Source organism: Corvus moneduloides, chromosome Z, assembly GCF_009650955.1.
Source record: "Corvus moneduloides isolate bCorMon1 chromosome Z, bCorMon1.pri, whole genome shotgun sequence".
Classification (NCBI taxonomy): Eukaryota; Metazoa; Chordata; class Aves; order Passeriformes; family Corvidae; genus Corvus; species Corvus moneduloides.
Genome location: NC_045511.1, coordinates 3,060,852 through 3,080,869, shown reverse-complemented (window position 1 = coordinate 3,080,869; position 20,018 = coordinate 3,060,852). Strand labels below are relative to the sequence as shown.

At 38.4% G+C, this 20,018-nt stretch overlaps 1 protein-coding gene across 4 annotated transcripts in view; it reads left to right on the top strand.

Moving 5' to 3' along the window:
• MAST4 (microtubule associated serine/threonine kinase family member 4) overlaps positions 1-20,018 on the top strand; it is a 286,627-nt gene that overhangs the window by 41,129 nt on the left and 225,480 nt on the right. The window lies entirely within an intron of this gene.

Here is a 20,018-nt window from a genome sequence, read left to right as displayed (position 1 = left end):
GGATTGTTTTCATAAGAAAATCAGAGAAGAGAACTACTATGGTATTTGTGTTTTCCTTTTTTTTTTTTTCCAATTTTTCTAGTTACCAACCCAAGCAAATATGTTCCGTTGGTGATTTTGTTTTCTTCCCCTTCAGGCTGTGCACACAAGATGAAACAGTCTGAGACCAGAACTATAGGATTACTTATTTAAAAAACAACATGGCAAATAATTTTTTGTTCTTCTCATTCTTCGGATTTCCAATATTTTTCCCCCCAAAAAGGAAAGAAAGAAAAACCTTCTTGTCCAGACTAGTGGTTATCCAGTGAAGTTCTTGAATTTCTTTTCTTAGGGAAACTTTTTTAGCCAGAGTATATTTGTTAATTTTCAGTCTTTAGCTTTCTCTGCCATCATGCCTTCTGGATACTGTGATCAAATCTTACATAGGAATAATAAATCATACATAGAGTGCCTCCAAAGTGGTAAACAACAACAAAAAAGGCTGCTTTATAATGCTTTGGCGCAGAGTAACAGTTCAGATATTTCAAAATAAATATTCAAAAATGACACTTAATATAAATATATATTTTCCATTCAGGAAACTGAGTTGATAGCATATCATCTACAAAGTAATAGATCTACTTCCAGATTAATTGTTTAAAAAAAGTTGCACATTTGTTAGGCACTTCCACTGTATTTATCCTTAGTTGTTATTTTAAGGACCTTAAAGAATGCCAATATCAGAACCCAGCAGTTTTAATCAGACTAAACAGTTCAGTCTTCCTTTCCTGTAATCATTATAAAATCTTAATTTGTTTGAGAAAGGGCAAAGTGGCCTTTATTAATTTGGTCAGTGCTCAGGGTCATGCTTGTCAGCTGAATAAACATGAAAAGAAAAATATATTTATCTCCTAGTGGCTTTTCTTGGAATTTGAGTGGGGATGTTGCACTATTCATTCCAGAGCAAAATAGGTCAACTCTCTTAAATACCTCTTTCTTTCCCACAACTCCAAAAGTACTAAGAAATCACGTTCCTGAAAATTAAATTAAGTACTGGATTTCCTATTAGTTGTGCAACAAGCTTAAGTCTGCAAAAATAAAATAAGCTCTACCTTCTGAATTTGTCTTGTAATCGGGTACTACTGTTCCAGTTAATGAAAAGTTAAAATACTTCAAAGTGGTAAATTCCTGTGGCTTTTAAAATCTGGTCTCACTTGCAGAAGTAAGTAAACCCAGAGATCAAAGAGAACTGTCATACATTGATCTTTCTTTCTGAGGCTCTGCTATTATAAATCCATAATGTTATAGAATGGGAAATGCAAAACATATCCCCTAGATGCACATTATCTTCAGTTGTGCTCCTAACAGTGATTGGAAACCCACTCTCTCTCTGAGAGTCATTGTCTTAGGTGATCTGCAAAGGTGTCTTTTTTTTTTTTTTTTCTTCTTAACCCTTTCTGGGTCTATTTGTGTTACTGTGTATTTGAGGTGTACACATATGTAAGTAAAATCCGAGGTGGCCAGCCCCTGCCCCCCCCCCATTCCTCGTTAACGGAAGAATGTCCACTTTTACCCAGGATATATATACATCAAGGAGTAGGTAAGGGGTGATTAACTAACTGCATTAATCTGAAAGTGTGGCCATGATTTCAAATAGTGAATAATTTTGCCATTTCAGTGATTAAAATTCAGAGCAGATGATGTAATAGTGAAGATGTGCTAAAGGTACTTGAACATCATGCACAAATCTAGGCCATTTTAGGGGAGTTTATGATGTAAATGATTATCAGTGTGTGTGCAAATTAGCTGCTTCCAGGGGCTGTGTTTCTTCTTTGACTTTGATCTGAAATGAGGAAATTCTGATTGAAGTAGAAGAAAAATATTGTATAAAACTTCTGTGCATAAATCTTCTTTATGCTGTGCATCAACAAGGGTACAGTTTGTTTTTTTTTTTAAGATTTAAAAATAATACTTTCTGTGCTAATCTCCCATCTTTCTGTGTAAGACTTCAGGGTATAATTTCTTGAGCAAAAAGCTATTTTGGTAATTCTGAGAGCAATGTGGGATTCTTTTGTTTGTTTGTTTGCTTGAGACTTCAATATCAACTGGATTTTTAGTATAGGAATATATATTTGTAAGTGTTTAGATCTGTGTCAGAATCCTTTCACCTTGGGCATTTCAGGTTTTCTATATCGGCTCTTTAATTTTGAACGGCTAAATTCAAAACTTTGAGTGATGGTCAAAGAATCCCAGCTCTTTGCAGCATGAAGGGAGAGGGATTTTGAAGGATGGAAGAAAATTTTCTCCATGCAAGTTATAGTTTTCTTTCACTTCTCACTTTCTTTGTTTTAAATATTCCAGTCCCTTTTCTCAAGAGGAACATTTTTTTGTGTCTTTGATGCTCTATTCTGTTCAGGTGCTTGCCCTGCTCAGTGTGGCAGCACATTTCACTATGTTGGTGGTTAAAACAAAAGCCAACGGATGCAAGAGTCATGATTATAAATTGTAAACCACCTTTGTAACCCCAGCAGTGCTGTGTAAGCCAGTAACTGTGGCCCTAAGCTCAGGCATTTGAAGTGGTCCTGTTGTCTAAAAATGTTGGCATAAGGTCCTGATGTAGAATTCCTACGTATTTGCTTGTCTGATTGGTTTTTTATCAAATCAGACTGAAGTCAAATGGTAAGGCCTGGGAACTGTATTCTGTCAGTTAGGGTCCTGATAATAAAAGCTAGTGTTGTTTTGAGGTAGTGATGCTTTAGTGGCCTATTCCAATAAGTTTCTGGGCACTATGATAAATTATCTGCAGTATGGACTTCTATATACAGATTTCAGGAGCTTTGTGTCATATGGACAATACAGACTTTCCTCTCTTAAGATTTTTGAGCAGGGGTTGATGTGAGCAGGTGAATTTCATATTCACCTGGAAAGCAAAAAGCTTAGGCCTGACTCATGAACGAGCTTGCAGTTGTTAGCAAAAGAGAGCTTTCAGCTTCTCTGCTCTTTTAGACAAGCTACTGTTAAAGGTAGGATAGGAGCTATTAGGGAATTCATTTTTCATAATGCAAAAGAGGGAGCCATGGAGATCTTCCCCCAAAAGGGTTTACTCTGGTGCATAAATCCAGTGCATCAAAACTGTAAAAGAGGGATCAAACAATTTCATCAAAAAGTTGACTCTTAGTATTTAAAGTTGATCTGTAAAACTTTTGTGTTTACACTTCACAGCTAAAAGGTAGAATACTGATCTTTAGTTTGCAGTGTTTGCACCACGGCTTAGCAATTGTGATTTATTTTATGCTCTATGCTAGCTAAAGTTTATTTCTGGTCTCTGAATATGTGGAGGTAAACCATTGGCACTACTTAAGCCTGTATGATAGTGAAACAAATGAGGTCATGTTACGAGACCAGCACACTTGATCAGTATGATTTTTCTCTTCTTGACTGTAATGAGAAGTTGTAGAAACTCCCAAAGTGTACTGTACTTTTTGTTTGGTGGAGTCCGTAACAGTAAAGTTTGATCAGTCCAGAGAGCTGATCTTTATATGCCTGATGGCTGTCTAAAAATGCTGGCTGAGATGTTTCTTAATGAATGAAGTGTTGTGGCCTTTAAACTGCTGTGAACGTAGGAGAGATTGACCATGGAATTTGCTGTCTAAATGCCAAGGTGTCTTCAGCTGTTGTGGACTATGAAGGTGCAACAGTTCTTCCCTAGAGAAGCTTCAGGGGGGAACTCTCCAAAAAGTGGGTAAGAATAAGATTTAAGAAATAATTTTTTCCTAAAACCTTGCAAACTGCTTCTGAGTTGGATTTAGGACTTTGCCAATGAAAGTAAGAGGGGCTTGCCTTCAAGATATGGGAAAGGAACCTTGCTGAATTTCAGGGGTCTTCTTTTCATGTACCAAACCCCCTCATTACTTTTGATACTATCCTTAAGTATCTTTCACTTACTGTGATCTGAGTTTTCCTTACTGTGATCTGAGTTTTCCCTTACACAATCTTCTGAAGACTCTTGGTGAGATGTTGAGGTGGGACGTCATAGCAATACTGCTGTCTCCCTCCTGTTTGCACGACATGTCTTCTCTTTGGGAGGGATACAGACAGATCCTGCAAAGATCTGGTGGAACAGAATCTAGTGTAATCCATAGCCTGGGGATGAAAATGTGCTTCCTTGAGCTGGCTTTTTGATGCAGCGTACAATGTAGCCTTTCTCCCGATGTTAAATATTGGCTTGAAATGAGAGGAGGAAGTGAGTGGATAAATTGAGCATTTTATTCTTTGTTTCTTTCATTCCTTCAAGTGTGTATATCTTGGGGGATGCAGCTGTCCAGTCAGTGTCCTGTCGTTTGGTTTTGCTGCTCTGCTCTGAGACTATTAGAAGGGGGGAAAGGTCTGCCTTTCTCTCGTAACCTCAGTTGTGGTAGGCTGTTCAGTGACTTGGTGAACATGTATAGGCTCAGCAACTGGTAAGGTGTCCAGTAGGCTCATGTCCAATTGCCTGTTTTTCATTACTCTTTCATCTCGTCTAGAGAAGCTGGAATCCTTTCCTTCTCTGGAGTCAGATGGCTTTCCAATATGGAACCAGCTGGAAGAGTTTGCTGCTGTTTGGGCAGTTGTCTTTTAGGTAGAGTCAGAGGAGAATTCTATCAATGAAGACAGTCTTAGGACCCTTAAGATCTTGGTTTAAGAAAGGTTATACTGCTGAATTCAATGCAGACATTCTGCTGGTCAGGCACTTCAAGATTTTTCTGTCAGCATCATCACATTTCATCTAAATATTTTTGTGATTGGGCCATCGGCTGTCCTAGAGGACCATTCTCTTAGTAGTGATGTTAACTACACATACTGCTGTTGTGAAGACACACATCCATCTGTTGGCTGTCAAGGACTGCAGCCTCACATGCTGAACATCTCAGGATATCTTTCAGCAGTCTGTTCCTGAATATTTGCAGAACCTTAACTAAATGAGGAGAATGGGACAGAAATCTGAGATCAGATTTCTATTTTATGCTTCATTATAAAAATAAGTGGTTTACAGGCAGTGCATAATGAGCCGCATACCCTGAGGTCGTTGTTCTGGAGATAAAACACCCAGCAGTGCCAGTCATCTTATGGGAGCAGTAGAGAAGCATATCTGCAATACAAACTAGAGAATAATGAAGACTCAAATGGTAATATGAAAGTATAAAGTGTTAAACATTAGGAGGTTTGCATTGCTTCATTCCTGATTCTCCTTTGCCTAACAGTGGCCTTGAGCTGCTTCCTTTCTTGTACTTAGACCAGTAAATTAATTTAACTTCTGTAGTTACGGAAAATAGCATCCACTGTGGAAGCATAGTGGCTACTTGTGAAGATACGTGCTAAAGAGCTTGGATGCAGTAGTGGATCCTGACTGAAGCTAAGATGCCTGTAAAGGGGGACAGATGAGCTTGAGTCAGGCAGGCAGGTAGAGGATGGAATTGCCTTTTCTGTCTTCTTGCAGATTCCTCTTTGCTTCCTCCAGACATCTGGGAAGTTTCTCCCCTGCCTGCCACTTTGGGGACGATATGAGTATGGAAACTCTGAACCAGGAGCCTGAGCTAAGGTGTTAGGAACTTCTAAAGATTACTATGTTAATGAAATGCTGTTACAGAGAAAATATTTGTGTTAGTTTTGGTTTGCTGCTCAAGTCAGGATTTCTACCAGTACTGTATTTCTTCATGAGGCTGTAATGTGTGTTTGAAGCTACAGCATGGTAGTAGCCTGGAAGAGATTTACGGTCCTTCACATTCTTTAGCAGTCATTCATGGAGAGTCTATTGTTTCATGTTAATCTTGTGTGACCTCCTGGCATGCTGGCAATGTAAGATGTGGGATTGTAGGAAAGGCCATTTAATTGATAGTCTTTGTATGGGGCATGAACAAATGTGGCGCAGCACCCTAAATCTTGCTGCATGCATATAGTCCTGTACCTTTGCATCTGCAAAAATAGATGAACCGGTAGTATAACCGGGGAGAGTATGGCTTGGGAATCTGAGTTAACATCCTACATATAAAGGATAATTTAGAGTGGTTACATTTCTTATTAAACAGATATGCTATTTGTGCTAGTTCCTACATGATTTTATGAAATAAGAATAGGCATGTGTGCGTTTTCTATCCATTTTTTTTGTTGAAAGGTTGCTGATTTCATTGTCTTTGGACAGCACGGTGTGTACTTGTTCGAGGAAGGAATTCTGGATTCTATATTCCCTGGATGGGAAAGGACTGTGGGGGTAGTAGTCCTACAGAGTAGATCCCTAACTGAGATCTGGATACCTTGGTTTGTGGCACAGTTCGATTCATAAAAAGGGCCTTGAAGTGTTTGGTATTGTCCTTCCTGGGGAGGAATGTGCTGCAGAAATATTGCATGGAGTTACTCCCTCCTGAGGGACTTTGATAGGGTATGCTGCCGATTGATTAGATGCTTGTAGTCTTCAGGAAACCAAATATTAAAGCTATATTCTGCCAAATCAATTAGATACTTAAACAACATTATTATTATTATCATGCAAAATATGGTCTGTCTTTCCCAAATAGGTAAGGTAACATTCAAGTATTAGTCAGAGGAAGTTTAATGATTGCTGAAGTATGAATCAGTGTGGCATTGCTTTGAGATTCAAAGATGTTTGCCCTCCTGTCCATAAACTACTTATTGTTACCAATAATTTTTTGAAGTTGATATGAAAATAAAGATGAGGTCATTAAGAAACCAATTTGTGTATCCCAATTGCTGTGTTTTACCTGTATTTTTATTCTAAATTCCAAGAGGGGAATGCATCAGTCATGGTTTAACCCCAGCTGATCACTAAGTACCACGCAGCTGCTCACTCACTCCGCACTGTCCTAGTGGGATGGGAGGGAAAATTGGAGAAAAGTAAAACACATGGGTTGAGGTAAGAACAGTTTAGTAATTGAAATAAAATAAAATATAGTAATAATAATCTTCATCTTGGCTTAAGATGATTCAGTGTTTTTCTTTTTTGTGAAATAGTTTTATTAAATAACTTTTAAATGCAGTATTAAAGATGTCCAGTTAATACAGCAGTTGAACATCACTAAAAAACTGGGTTAACTCCCACAGTGATACGTAGTCACACAAGTCATAAATTTCAAAGCTTTTAGCATGGCATGTTTTTCCTTGTGGAATCTCATTAGTATGGCTTAGCAAGATTGTTTTATTTGAATTTCAGGCTATGGTTTAGTGAATTACTGATACCTATCAGAATTGAAGAAACCAGCTAAAATGAAGTGAAACTGTACTGTAGGTGATAAAGATATATCTAAAGGAGATTCTATCTGTATATATAGATGAAACTAAGGAAGTGTTCATGATGTCATGTTAAATTATTCCAAATTGCTTCTCCTTATACTTGAGAGATCCTGAAAAATTAGATTGTGTGGTTCAAGAAAGAAGTTGTCTTGGGCCTTCTTTGTATGTATGACATGTTTGGTGCCAACATGTCAACTATTTGAATGAAAAAATGGTTGGTTTCCAGACAACTTTGACTCTGTATCTCATCATTTTAGTAGCCTTTTCATCCCTTATTCTGGGTTTCAGTACTTTTAAATAAGATGTTCATTTTTCAAATCTGTGCTGTTACATGTTTTAGAAACTTTAAGTTTTAAACCATAGAAAAAACAGTATCTTTGCCCTCTAATAGCTTTAATTAGTTTTCAGATTTTGAAATGGTAAAAATGCTTCTGTATTTTGAAGCCACTGTGTGGAATTGTTCTAGTTGATAATCTCTGTAACTGTACACACATTAAAGGACTATGTGTGATTTAAAATTTCTGACATTGACTTAGACAACTTCTTTTGTTTTTTGAAAGACATAGGGTTTCATTATTTAGAATAAGAAGGTGTAACCCTGAGAATACAGGATGAGGTATGGTGCTTACTTGAAATGAGTGCACAAAGCTGATTTACAAGTCAATTAAAAGTCCAGCTGCCTTACAGGCAAGAGATATCGAGTAGTCCCTGATAACAGAAGGTGATCGACAGCACTCCCACTGGTAGAAAGTGCAAAGAAAGTTGAAGAAAGACCCTAACACAGTGTGAAACATCATGGGTAGAATTGTACTTTATTTTTTACTGAATCAGGTTACTTCAGGAAAATATTATTATAAAACCCTTCTCATTGAGAGGTTACTACCATCCTGCAGACATTGTAGTGCTTCTGTGCTGAGTCCTACAATGCAGGCATTTAAACGAAACTTGCATTAAATTACTTATGAGATTCATGGTGATACCAATCAACTGCTATAATTTAGTATATGACTAATCCTTGTAATTTAGAGAGTTTTAAGTCATACTGAACTTCTGAGGAATTGTGTGTAAATCTCTGAGGTGATATGATCTATAAATAAATCTCTAAAAAGCATACATCTTTTGCAGTTGATTTTAGATTTTCTGTATGAGGGTGAAGAAACCATAGCAGCTCTAAACAATTAGTAAAAAATGCAGTTGTTTAGATTTGGATGCTTTTTACATGTCCATTTTGTGGTTCCCTACAACATATATACTAATGTCTGTTCTTTCAGATAAAATGTGTGATACATTCTGCTGTCATTTCCTTGCCTAATGGAACTTAATATAGGATTTTTTTTTAATCTGAGTAGAGTTCTTTTCTTCTCTCAGCCATCAATATAATTGTTTTAAATAGCTGGTTGTTTAATTGGAAAAGGCTGCATAAGAAAGACAGGACGAGTAAGGGTTAGTCTACTTAATAAGTGTAGGTTTTGCAATGGGGCTGTTTAGAATGTATGGACAGTTACTTGCTTAGATCATACATAGAATTAAATAGAGGGGTGGAGTATTTAAAATGATCCAGTGTCACCTCTCTGGTTACATTCTCACATGGTCTTCATGGTTTTTCCTAATTGTAGTACTACTTAAAGTCATCAGACTAAAAAAGAATAAAAATCTTTCTTAGGCCGGATAGTGTTAATAATCTGTTCTGGTAATGATAGACCTGGGTAAATTGTCTGAGACTGACAAATGGCAACTTAGAGATGATTTGAAATGCAGTGGAGGCACTTAAAATTACAAACATGGTTCTTGAGTATTATCCTTAACTACAAATCTGTGCCAAATGCGAATTGGATTGTGCACCCTTGCACCCAGATATTCTTACCCTTCTGATATTTTTTCTGCTAATTTTGCTGGTGAGGCTAAAGGAGAAGCATCCCAATCTCTGAATTCTGTGTTAGATGATGAGGGCAAAACTATAAAGCTATCAAATAAATGCCTTATTCTAGTTCACTTTCAAACGAGTTCAGGAAAAGGGTTTTTCATGGTAGCTATTGTTCGGTAACTGTGTGTGCTGTCTTTCTCAGCACTGAACGGGAAGAAAGAGATCAAAAAGCCCTTGTCTGCAAAGTCTCTTGTGGCGAGGCTGCATTATTTAAAAACTTAGGAGCATGTTAAAGGCAAACTCAGGAAAAACCTGCATTTTCTGAATGTGTCTCTGTTGCTTGTTAAGCTTAATTAAAAAATACAAGGAGATACACCTACCGGTAATTATCACTAATTTGTGCTCAAGGTCACACATTCACATCACTGGTACATTGATCAAATAAAGCGTTTCTTTTCTCAATCAGACTGTAAATTAACAATGCAATCCCTTCACATAAATAATCTTGCTTTCATCCTGCATTGATTTATGGATCAACTTCAGGTCCATTACATGCTGAGAACCTTTTACTCCAAGCTCATTTCATCATGGGTTTCTCTCTTTTGTTTTGTACCTGCCTTGCATGCATGTGTTGTGATTCCCTTTGATATGTTATTCCTAATGAAAGTGATGCTGAATTTGAAGCTTTATGTGGCAAAATGGATTATTTAGTATTTTAATAGTCTAAATAAAGAATAATAAATAGAAATTTTTTTTTTTACTTATTATGTGTAAAGATTTTATTGCCCATTTTTATGAGTGTTGAGATCCAGTTTAAACCCAGAAGAGCAAAGAAAATTAAGTCTCTATGTATAAACTGGAAGGAACTTAGAAGGTTCAAAATATACCCAAAAACAAGATTAAAACCAAATGAGGTTAGATGTTGGTGCCAAAAAATTGATATGTTTTATTTAATAGTAAAAGAGGCAAAGAGAAGGAAAGAGGAAAGAAAGAAATAGAGAAAGAAGTGTGTGTGAGGGGCTAGGGGACAGGGAGAGGTGACAGGGGTTAGGTGGAAGCATATCACCCATCTGCGGGTACCAGTCACGTCTCGTTGCTCCCGTCCATCTGGTCTGCTGGTGGTGAGGGTCCCCCGTCACTGCCACACGTGGCCACAGATTAATCCCACGGATTAATACACGCTGTGGGCAGGTGGGAACGCCCAGGTGCCTCCCTTGCAGGGGGCCAGTTTGGCACTGTCCCTTGCCACGCTGAGGGTCTGTTGCATCATCTCTGGTGTAGGGTCTGGGGACCCCTTTGGGGGGGTCCTGACCAGAGGCTTTTCCAACACACATCTAAAGCCTTTCTCCCCCCACCCTTTGGTGCGAGGGTCTGTGTGAGCCTGGCAGCGGAATAGCCCTGGAGCCATGATCTCCACTCCTGAAGTGTTAAGCTTGTGCTTTTTGAATGTCCCCAGCCCTGAGCTGTTAATTCATTTTATATTCATCAGCGAGTGGTCCAAGGCCTCTCAGAGCACCATTCAAGGTGTGGTAGTCTTCTCTGCAGCTTTTTTTTTTTTTTTTTTTTTTTAAACAGTAATACAGTTTTAAAAGTCCTTCATGAAAATGTTCAAGTCATACACTATTATATTTCAGCCTCTGACAGTGAGGTACTTGTGATTTCCTGTGGCTGGAATGCCCAGTTATACTTAACATCGCTTCCTAGTTCTTAACACAATTCTTACTAGAAAGCTGCATTTCAGATGTGTTTTCCATTAGTCAGAGGAATAAGTTAATGAGTAGGAATTTTGTAAATTGCTGAGAAGGTCCCTCAAATGCTGCATTATGGTCAAGAAGGTCTTGCTGTGCTTGAAACAATAGTTTTTCAGAGCGGTTTGTTATGGGGAGCTAGTCAGTTGAACCAGGAATGTTTCAGCTTGCATTTTTATTTTTAATTTTGCTGTAACTGAGGGAAAAGTGAGACCTAATTGAGCATGGATGGGGCAGATAGACTTGAATAAACAATTAGTTTTCTGAGGCTTCCAGTGTGATGGAATAAATGAAACCTTTATAGGTAGTCTAGGAGCTCATTGGAGAATGTGAATGGAAATAGATTTCATAAAGAACTAAACTGCTTTTCCTTCATTAGTATTCATGGTATAACAAAAAACCCGCAACACACCACCTCTTTTCAGAGTATATATATTCTCCTCTGAAGTTTTTTTTTCCATGAGACAAATGATTATAGTGTCAACAGCTGATTAAGATGAATAGGCTTCTTTCTTGTGTATTTCAATTATTTTTTTTTCTTTTGAAAGTGACTTTGAAGGTTAGTTTTTCTAAATTTTCATCCTGCTAGTTAAAGAGCCAAAGCACTGGAGAGGTTTGAAAACAGTGTGTGTGGGGATGCCTTCATATGCACAGAGCATAAATACATATTTCCATGCATTTGTCATGGATTTGTTGACCTGTAAAAAGGATTATTAAAATAATTAAGGATGAAAATTTTGCCTATAGTGTCTAAAATATCAAAGTTCTTTTCAGTTTGCTGTGTAGCTAATTCCTGCTTTCATTGAGAAATTAAGGAAATACTCAATGTGGCTAGTTTAATGTCTTTATCTAGAGCAGAGCATAGTGCATAGCTAATGCTACTAATGGCTCTGCATATGATAATAAGAAAATGAATACAGCCATAGCAAACTGAAGAACAAAAAGCTGCCAAAGAGGTGGCTTTATCCAGGAGAAGGTAAGAAAATAGTACTTTGTCACAGTATTAATAACTTTTGTTTAAACTTGCTGGTTCCTACCGTTTTAGCTGAAAACTTTATTGTCTTTGTTCTCTCCCACTTCTCAAAGTAGATAAACCAGTGAAAACAAAACAACCCTCTGAAGTGTGTGCTTAGTGTTAGGAAGACGTGATTTTTTGCAACTGGCTCTTCCCTGCCCTGCCAAGTAGTTTCTTTGTGGGGACACAGCGGGGGTCAGCCACTGCTGCTCCTTTAGTGTCCATGGGCCTGCTGGAAAGGATCAGAACTGCTGTGTTGATGCCTGCTCCTTAAACCTTCAGTGTCTTGTTATGTCTGAAATAGTGTGTGTGTGTGGGGGGGGGTTTCTGCTGCAGGTTTCTAGCTCTTGTCCCTTTGCCCCAGCAAAGGTGTTTCCCAGATCCCAGGAGCTACCCACCAGCTTTGTGGTTGGGTTGTGTCCTTGATTTCCCCCCAGACTGAATAGGGTGCTTCTGCCAGCTTTGTCTTGCTGCCTCCTGGCTTCTCTCTGGGTCTTTTGCAACAGGCAGATGTGGCAGTAGTCACAGCAAATTTCGCCACCATGGAATGCTTTTTCCTGACAAGATGGCCATCAGGACAGGGGCAGGAAGGGAGTATCCTTCCTGCTGCATAGCAGTGGCACGCACTGCTGCACATCTGGGCAGCTAAGGGTGGGTTTTCTTTTTTTATCTACTTTTGTCAGATCCCTTTTAAAAGCTGTGGAAGCAAAGGTAAATGTACATGAGCATGTTTTCTGATGCCCGGGCAGTGCTTAGAGGAGCTGTACCACTGCAGAAAGTGGGATTTTTTTTTTTCCAGATGGTACCCTTGCAGCAGAGCTGAGTGGGTTTGTCAGACCCCTGGGACACTGCTCTCTGTTTTCATGCTGTTTTTTAGTTCACTTCTCAAACAGACTTCCTCACAGAATCTGCTGTGCTGGATCTGGTCCCTCTGTGTGCTTCCTAGTAGGGCTGACCTGTTGAGCTGCTGCAGCTTCATGCTGGCTGGCAGCCTGTTTGTGATGCTTTGATTTCACTTTTTTGGGAGTGCTGACAGTTTTTCCTAGTTTGGAAATGATATTTTTTGTCAGAAGCAAAAGGCCTTAGCACATCATGTGCATTCTTGAGAAGGTACCTGTATGACTGTCAGAATAACATGAAAAAGGGTTGATGTTACCCACAAGTAAAGTGCTCTATGTGATCCCTTTTAACCATGGGTTGAACTATATTTATTTAGAACTCTGCTCTGGTTTTTGCTCTTGTTTTTAGATCCTGATACGATGTTTGCAGAACCTGCTATTTGTTAATCTTTTGATGTTTGTTAAAGCTGGGTGTGTAAATCCAAGGAGACTGAGAGCAGGCTGAGTTATTGGAGGCAGTGTCTTCAATGCAAATACTGTTGCTTCCTTTGTTTCCTGGAAAGGGAGCAGTCTTTCTCCGAGTCTGTATGTACCAATGGAGCACACAGGAGGCTTTCAAGAACTGAAGGACTCTGTCGTATTGTAACAAAACTGTTCAATCTTAACAAGGGTAAAGTAATAATTGGCTCAGACAGCAGTGTGCATGCATATTTATAGGCCACTTTTTGGCCTTGTAGAATACTGTAAATGCTGTGCTTCCTTTTCTGTGGAATTGTGTGTAAATATGTTTCTGAAAAAGCTTTGGATGCAAGCTGATTTTTTTTAACATAGCTATAGCTAATACTTCAAATTTGTCTGAGTTGTATTTATTTTCTTTTAATTGACCAGACATCAGATATGTTTTCAAGAAAAAATACAATTGTTTTAAGTGTGGATTTGCATTTCTAGAATGAGTGGGGAGTGGGTAGCAAGATAATGTGGTTATGTCTCTATTGATCCTTAGCAGAATTCTTAAAATGTTTCTTTACTACCTAGGATATGATAGGTAAGATGCTATGGAAAAACATCATGACTTTGTTTGCTGCTTCTCTTTATTTATGCAACATCATGTGTTCAGTATAATAAACTGGACAATTTTGAATAGTGACTTCAATTATAAGCACTGTGTTTCTGCATGTATGTGGGATGTAAAATCAATAAATACAATGGTTGGAAGTGATGCTTTGTGAATCGCAGAGCTTTACTGTGCTAAGGACATGTTTGCAGTGCCAGTTGCACATTGCAGTCATGTAAATCAAGTGTTACTGTATGAATGATTAGCAAATTTGCCTGTAAACAAGACCTTTTCTGTCTCTTATCCTTTTCAATCCACATTAAGCCTAGGATCTTACTTTCTGTCTGTGCCGTAGCTGACAGACTGGTGTTGCTGTCCTGACAAGGAAGCTGGAGGTCACGGGGGGAAGTGGGATAATCCAAGGCTTGCAGTCTAGGACTAGAATGGCAGATGCCACTAGGCTGGAGAACTAGTGAGATCTTTCAGCCCAAGCTGAACAAGACCTTTCCCATGGAGAGATGTGGGATAAATAGTCACCTTCCTTCTTGATCTATGGTGGTGGAAAAAATACCTGCTTGTTTTTGAGGAATTGTGGTAGGAAGCGGGGCAAGAAATGGGATCTTTCCTGTCCATTGAAATCCTTGTAGCCTGTTGAGTCTTCCTTTGTATCCACTCTTTGCCTTCATTATCCATGGCTTCTTGGAAGTGGTGCTGGTTTTTGGAGAAGTTTCCTTTTACCTCTGTGTGGTAAGTTATTTGTGGTTCTGTGTTCTACAGAGGCTGCTCTGAGAGATGTGAATATTCAGAATAATTGCATTGTTCTCCAAACCGTACTCAAAACTAAGGTGAATTAACATTGCTTGTGGGTAAAGGGAATGCAGAGTATTTCAACCATCAGCTGATATAATTGGAGCTGCTGACAGTCTTGTTCGGCTGATGTGTTTGATATGGGTTTGTGGACACTCATAGCCCTAGATTGCTCAGATTGCACCCACGAGCAGAATCCTTCAAAAGCTGACGTCGTTGTGACCAAAAGCAGTGGACTTGTGTGTTGCAGACATGAGTTACTGCAGGACATCTGTGGAAATTTGGTTGCACCTCTGCTTGTGATGGTACTATAAGACAGAGTTCTCTGATATCTATACTACACCACTGTAGCATTTCTTCTTCAAGTCTAATTTGGCTCTACTGCATTCTTGTCAAGTATCTGGAGTAACTAAACTGCAGTATGCTCTTAACTGACTAAAATGTATTTTAAAATGAATTCTAAGATGCTTTTGGAAGGTACGATCCTATCTGTAAATAAGATTATATTCAGTGTTGCTCTCTGTGTCAGTGCAGCTAATCAAAACTCACGTATCTGTGCCAAATGTAATTAGACTTAGGGAGGGTATTTAAATGATAAGAACATACCTCTCCCCCATGCCCAGCTGAAGTAAGTTTGTATAGCTTGCCTCAAAAAAATACTTTGCTGGGCTATTGTCTTCCAGCAACTGTGCTTAAAATGCTTGCGAAGAAGCCGGACAGAGAGACAGCGTGCTGAGAGGAACCCAGTGTAAATAACATGAAGAAAGAGATTGATTTATATCAAAGCAGACTACTAGGAGTGTAAGGGGTTAATCACTGTTGAACTAGTGGTGGGTCTTAGCTAGCTTGCTTCTGGCATAGCTTATGTTTGAAGATGCAAGAGACAGTAGGGATTTGTAAGGTTTGTGAAGCCATGCTCCTGTTAAGCATTTAACTTTACAATGAGAGTTTTTACTGAATGACTGAATCGCTCTTCAACACCAGGGAGGCTTCTGTACTTTTGTCTGCATAGGACTGGAGCCTGTTGCTTTCTCACTTCTTTAAACATCTGTGATTTGTCATATTTCTTGACAACATACTTAGAGTAATTTTCTTTCAGGACTTTGGGTTGATAATGGAAAAAACCCTAAACAGTAAAACCACACTGGATATTTTCTACTTCTGATACACTATATGTGAGAGTTTCCAGGTAATGCATCTCTTTTTTGGATTGGTGCCTGACTGGGGGAGATGTAAAATGGGTGATGGTGCACAGCCCTTTTATGGAAACTTTAGGACTGAATATGCATACAGAGCATGATCTGAGGTAGAGAGAAGTTGTGCTGCATTCAGGAGGAAGAAATGGAATTGCTTAATAGAACGTCTTTGTTCATATTTTTAAGACTGAATACTTGACCACTATTTCCCAGTTTCTGTGGGAAGTAGAAGTATTGCCTGTGGAGCAATTGGGGGAGGTTGGAAGTGAAATGTTTTGGGCAGTGAAACCGTAGTGGGTGTTGCAAAAAAAAGTGGAGCTGATCAGATGAGTTCAGCTCTCATTTCAATTTAATTTTTATTGAGAAAAGACACTCCATGTTGCAACAGATCTCATCAGCCCAGAACAGTTTATTTTCCTTATCCTGGTCTTATCAGTGTGATTGTGTTCTCTTAGCTTCATTCACCTTGTACCATGAATTTTCTCTCCTGAAATGCATTTTCCTTCTGACTGCCTCACTCCTCATTATGTACTCAGCTCAAATTGTGCTCCTGAACACTGATGCAAGGTCTTATTTTGAATAAGTTGTCATGTCCTTAATTTTCATAAGGACATGTGAGCTGATGTACTTGATGGGACTATTTGATGATACAATTATCAAGCAGAGAATTCATTCTAGCTTTAGAATAAATACGTGATGGTAGATAGGTGGATTTAATGCTACTGAGGTTTTAAAAAATATTAGTATAATCCTTTTTGAGTAGGTGAGCTGTTAAAAGTCCATAGTACAGTATGGGAATAATTTTCTTCAGAAGAATGTATCTGATTCTATTCACACAGAAAATTAATAGCTTGAAGATACAGAAAAAATTGTTTGAGAACAAATTGATTCTTGTATAACTCAAGGAGACTATCACTCAAATTGTTTCTATAGGATCTCTAAATCTACGTGTAGAAGTCTATGGTAAGGATATTTTGATACTCTGTTCTATGTAGTTTTTAAACCTTTCTCCTCTAATAATACTCATTGTTCCTTTTTGTAAGGTTCATAGGCATGAAGGAAGCAAGTAGGGTTTTGTTAAAGCTTCTATCTCCTAAATTTTGCAGTGCTTCTGTAGAAATTCTTCGTACCTATGACATAACATAGGCAGATTATTTTATTAAATGTATGTAAAAATGGATTGGAAGAAGTAAATGTTCTTCAGAGGTTGGAGTTTGCTGTGTGTTTTCTGTCTTTCAAAGTGCCTTTGTTGAGAAGGTGTTACTTAATGTTGGGGGAGGGAAGCTTTTAAATAAGTTAACTATCCATGCATTGTGAATATTAACAGCAGAGACTGGTGGCGAGATGTGCACTGATTAAAAATCCCTCTCTAAGCAGCCTGTATACGCTCTAAGGCTAACTTAACCCCTCCTTGTACTTTAGATACAGGGTACTCAAATACACTTGTTTTCACAGCTTTCATTTTTCACTGTTACCATTTTCTGGCTGAAGAATCCTGCCCTCTGTTATCCCTGTGCTCCTGAGGTCACTAGCATTTCTTTTCAAAGGGTGTTGAGAGAAGGGTATGGCTGCAGCCTGAGCGCAGTAATAAGACAGTGGGCAGAGCATGGGATAGCCAGATCCTCAAGGTGTAACATGAATGTGTGTCTGTTGGAAACTGCCTGCAGGGATACAGCTATTGTATTCCTTGCAACTTGGGGTCAGGCAAATTTGACAGATGAAATAGGGGTGCCAACCAAGCCCTGGTTATCAGCACATGTCCATATAGCTAGTAAGTCTGAAGTAAATACCAGTAGAGTGCTAATTGTGGATGGGCAAAACTGAGTGCTGAGTAGAAGCAGCTTAGGTAAAATTACTTAAAATACCTCTGGTAGAATTTCAGCTGTCCTCTAGTTGCTTTAATGCTGTCCTGTGGACAGCAGTGTCTAATCTGTACGTGGTAAGATGCACAACCTGAACTCTCACAGTGTTCAGGTTCCCAGGAGGTATTTCAAATAAATATAACAAGTTTGAATAGGTCTTGCTAGTTATTTACTTGAATTTGATATAATCTTCTTACTGAATGATGGTAGTGTCTTTTTTACTGAATTAACCACTTTGTAAAATTTGAATATGTAACATGTTACGCATCTTTAGAATCAGATTGTGGTCCAAGGAAGTAGGATCTAATGTTTTCTGTTTGTTTCCTTGGACTTGAGTGCTCTGCCTGGTAGGATGGGAAGGCAGTTCCATTGAGGGCAGAAAGCCTCTCATCTGCTGCAAAGACCTTTGCTTGATGTGAGGTTTGACTGGGGGCTATAAAACCCCTCTAGTTCTGGTACATGTTGCTGTCTATCCTTTGAGAGTAGCACAGGAAGGGAGCTTGCAAGCCTGGATACTTTCTGCAGTCCATTTCTCTCCTATTTCCCGGGTGTCCAGAGCTGTTATGTCAAGGCTATTAAAGGCTATATCCTTGTCTACTACTCTTCTTGGTTTACTGCAGTATCAGTTAGAATGTACAGACTCTTGTCAAATACACGTTTTACATGCTCTTAGGTTATTTTGGCCCTTTGGAAGCAAAAATGAGTCTTTGGATAGCTTCCAGATATGCTTTGTTGATACATGTATAATTGTTCCTGTGAAGCAGGAGTTGGCCATCAATACGAAAATACTAAATCTTGTAGTTCCAGGTTGTTTCTTTGTAGTGTTAGACTTTATAAATGTCTTTTGGTGTGATAGAGTCACTTAGCAACAAGGGGGCAAGAGAATGCTGGCAGGGCATTGGTGTTAAAACTATGAGCTAATGGGGGCTAATATTTAAACTGTCTTAGCTCTCAAACATATTTTTCTGAAGCTGGGAAAGCATCTTAAATTATGAATTAAGACCTAGATGGTACTGTGCTGGTTTGTACTACAGTGCTGTCTTAAAATTTCTTCTGACACCCTGAAAGCTGTGAAAATAGAGCACAGCTTAATTGGAAATAATGACTTTAAATCAGACTGCATGTTGTGGAATGTACAAGTCTATTCATTGTGGGAGTCACTTGAACAAACATAAAGGTTGAATACCTGGTTAAAAGGGGAAAAGATGAGAGGATGGAAGATGCAAAATTCTGTTATGTTGGCTTAAGTGCTCATGTGTAGGGAGCTTAGTGCATGTATTGATTTTTTTTCTCCCCTTCTGTCATTTAAAAGTTTGATGAATCCTAGTTCAGGGAAAGAGAGATTTAAAATGTGGTTGGTTACTTTGAAGTGTGAATCTGTTTTAAGAAAGAGCATGAATTTTTGCCAGTAACTCACCTAAAACCTTGATGGGATCATGTCATCTTCAGATGCTTGGACTAATTTGGAGTCTAGAACTAAAGCATCTCAGGGATCCATCCATCCATAGGCAGTTTGAGTATTTGCTTTTGGACTTACATGAAAGACTCTGAAAATGGTGTTTTTTTAGAAATCAGCTCTTGTCAGTTGCCTCCTTTTTAAAAGAGTAGTTTGTATTTAATTTGTAAATTCACCTTGTGAGGTATCTTAGAAGTTGTAAATACAAATATTTGTGATATGTCTGTGTTTGTGAAAGATAAATAGTAACAATGGTTAAGTAAATATTCTTTGTGACCCCAAAACCACTCATTTTAGGAAATTGCTAAAGGCATGGGCTGTGAGTTAGTCAAATACTTCAGTGTCTGTTATGAACATGAATGAGCCTTAATATACTGAAGAAGCAGAATCAGAAATCAATTGCATTTCTTAATGCTTTGGAGTGTATGTACACTTCCAATTAACTGCAGATTTGATTAAGGAAACCTTTAAAACAAACCCCAAAACAATAACTAACCTGAAATATTAAATACATAGGGAACTAAACATGGGATTCAAAATGCTTTGTAGGGAAGACAGTACATTGCTGTGGGATTAACTGTAAGCAAAAATGGGCTTTGCTGTGCAGCTTCATCAGTGTTTCTGGTGACCTTGACTCCTTCCTTTCAGTGGACAAAGAGGATGAAGGAGTCAGGTATGCAGGTGATGTGTAGATTTTCTGGCTGATAAGTCTTGGTACACGAACTGTAAAAATCTAAGACTTAGACGTGCTTGGCTTCCTAAAAAATTGTAGTGAGAATTAGGGTTTAAATATTGCAGAAAAAAAATTTGAAGGGTTTTTCAAAATAATGACACCATGCTACTGCAGCACTTTGAGGAGAAGGATGGTTGTTAAACTTTTTTCTACTTTGTATACTTGTATATCCTACTTTTTT